The sequence below is a fragment of the Bubalus kerabau genome, chromosome 6 (assembly GCF_029407905.1).
Source record: "Bubalus kerabau isolate K-KA32 ecotype Philippines breed swamp buffalo chromosome 6, PCC_UOA_SB_1v2, whole genome shotgun sequence".
Classification (NCBI taxonomy): Eukaryota; Metazoa; Chordata; class Mammalia; order Artiodactyla; family Bovidae; genus Bubalus; species Bubalus kerabau.
The window spans coordinates 22,090,091-22,093,080 of NC_073629.1; the positions used below are offsets into that span (position 1 = coordinate 22,090,091).

The 2,990-nt window shown below is 48.7% G+C and overlaps 1 non-coding gene across 1 annotated transcript; it reads right to left on the reverse strand.

Moving 5' to 3' along the window:
- Positions 1-2,371: 2,371 nt before the first annotated feature.
- Positions 2,372-2,444, reverse strand: TRNAV-AAC (transfer RNA valine (anticodon AAC)). Its single transcript has one exon. It is a non-coding gene; the product is annotated as a tRNA-Val (tRNA).
- Between the last annotated feature and the right edge of the window lie 546 nt (positions 2,445-2,990).

Sequence of the window (2,990 nt, forward strand, 5' to 3'; positions counted from 1 at the left end):
TTTATTCATGTTACGTGACTCCTCCTTGGTGTTTTGTGAAAGAAATATACAGTCTTAAATTTCTTGCCAAACATTTTTACCATTTGTGTTCCTCTTTGATGGGCACCATATCCTGTGGAGCCAGGCAGGCTTCCAGTTCAAAATGCTGGTTTCAGATTCCCACTCACTGATGAGTGACTAGACAAGTTACTTAACCTTCCATATCTGAGGTTTCTCATGTGTGAAATGAGGATGATGATACGATGGAAGCCTGTTGAAAGGATAAAGTGAGAACACCCATGTAAAACTTGTAGACCATGCCTGGGCACATGGCACTTTGCATGTCACCACTGAGTGTAAGGTGTTGCATTTTGGCACTGCACTGCATAAAGTCTGGGTGTGGCTTTAAGTTCCTGATGCCTTACAGTGGCAGTGGTAGCCTCCTGGGCTGGTGGGATCTGCCAGTTTACTAGTTCATCTGATCAGCTCATCAAAAGAACAGTAGTCCAATTCCTTGCTTCAAAAATCCCCCAATAAAAAAAAAAAATAAGGTTTTAAGTGGAAAACCTTCTTACACATGACACAAGACCCAGAATTTTACATAAGATATATTTTTTATGACTATGTAAAAATTTAAAGTTAAAATATAAGCAATGCACCTTACTATGTATATATGTGTGTACACACACACACACACATGTGAAAGATACCGAGTTACATATACCCCAAAGAGTACTCCACTGGCCCCAGTCAGGTTCCCACTCCCACTCCCCCACCAACATAACCACTTTCACTGACTGCTTGGCTATTGATCTCCTTATCTCTAAATAAATACTGATATTGGCACTCAGATTTTCTAGTTTCCCACCCAGACCCTGAAGACCAGCCTGCAAAGGGGAAAGTGAATTTGTGTGTTTACTTTCCCACCAGTCATCCCCAAGGTAGCCCATAGGTCTTGCATTCACCTGCAAACCCACACCACCCACCTCGCTCTTCCTCATGGAACCGGCAAAGGAAAATGCCAGAACAAATGCCAGGCCAGCAGCTTTGCAATTTGGGGTGAACCGGATTCCTGGACACCTCAGTAAAGGGTGGGCATGGCTCCTGAGTGAGGCGCTGCGATGCCCCAACCCAGCGACGTCTCCCACCGCGGTACCAGCCCGCTCCTCTCCCTTCCAGTCCCTTTCTCTCTTCTGGCTCATTCTGTGTTCTCTCCTGCTCTTGTCCTTCCTCGGATGTTTTCGCCGGCCTCACACCTTTCTTTTCCCTAAGTCCAAAGACAGGTAAAGCCTTTAACTGTGTGGATCACGACAAACTGTTCTCTTGCCAGCTGCAGCCACACGGACCACACGCACTAAACCGCTGCCCAGAAGCACAAATGGTCGGATGAAGGGATAGCAAACACCAAGAGCCAGCAGCTTCCTTCGGGGGCCCCTCGGCTCAAGTTCGGGGCGTCTCTTGGGCGCAATGCGCGGCGGGGGCGCTCAGGTGACCTTCTGCCCTAGGAACATCTTGGCTTCCCGACGGGAACGAACAGGCTGCGTGGACTCCATCTCTCCAGTTGCCTGGAGAAACGCCGTGCTAAGGACACACTATTAGGCCGAAACTGCATGCTGCGAAACACAGGTGGCTCTGCCTAGGTCCCTAAGTATGCTTGCTTTCGGTGGGAGGGAGGAATAAACTTGTCTCAGGTCTCTGTGGCACAATCGGTTAGCGCTCTGGGCTGTTAACCGAAAGGCTGGTGGTTCGAGCCCACCCAGGGAGTTGTTTCACTGTTTTAGAATGTAAATGATGTACGATTGCTTCTAGTCTGGGCATCCTCTCCCAAGCTCCACTACTACCCAACACAGAAGGACGTACGACCAGATAGTACCTGATCCTCAGAGAGGATCTCTGCAGGAAAACAGGTTGACTGGGAATCCTAGAATTCATGAAAGAGTAGGCTCATCATCATCATCCTGTAAACTCCTTTTACCAATGAAGTTTCTTCCACTGTTAGTAGTGGTCTCTATTTAACTTTTTCCATATATTTTTCCGAATAATTTTGTTCTATTCTTTTCCTCCGTTTTTCATTCATTGAATCATAGAAAAAGCAAGAGAATTCCAGAAAGACATCTATTTCTGCTTCATTGACTCCGCTAAAGCCTTTGTTTGGATCACAACAAATTGTGGAAAATTCTTCAAGAGATGGGAATACCAGACCACCTTACCTGCCTCCTGAAAAACCTGTATGCAGGTCAAGGAGAGTTCAAACTAGTCAGGAAAGGAAATCAACACTGAATATTCACTGGAAAGACTGACGGTGAAGCTGAAGTTCCAAACCTCACTCCACGCGGCAGGCCTTCACTTTGGGTTTAAAATATGAATCTAAAAGCTTGCGGGAAAGTGGAGTTGTTTCCGCCCGGTTTCGAACCGGGGACCTTTCGCGTGTTAGGCGAACGTGATAACCACTACACTACGGAAACCACATGGCCGCTTTTGTCTAGTGACATATCCAAGAACTGCATGTTTGAACACACCTGACCTTCAAATTTTCTAAGGAAGAGGACTCTGGAAACACAGGCAATCCGTCAAGTAAGGATCTGCAGTTCCTGAAAGAGGCTGATTTAGGGTTCCACGCCTCTCCAGGAGCGAGGTCCCTGTGTGCCAGCTTTGCGCCCAAGCGCAGAGGTCGCCCCCGCTGAGTCCTCAGTTTTCAGGAGCCCTAGCAGCCAGGGGAGTTAGGTGAGTCTGATCCCCAGGCGGCCCGACGTCCTGCAAGGTGGACACAGCCCTTTCAGGCTGCGAATGCGCGCTTTACAGTCCCTCTTCATGGCGCCAGCGGGCAGCGAGCTCGATGCTTTAAATTCCACTCGTGAAACGAATGACATGCCCTCTCCTCTGACCTGCCCTCCCCTCTGCTCCGATGCGCCTGACCCGCGCTCTCTCACAGCCCCATCACAGCACTTCTATGGTGCTGTCGGGCACTGGGAGGGGGTGGGGGCAGGGGTTCCTCAGGATATAATATAACT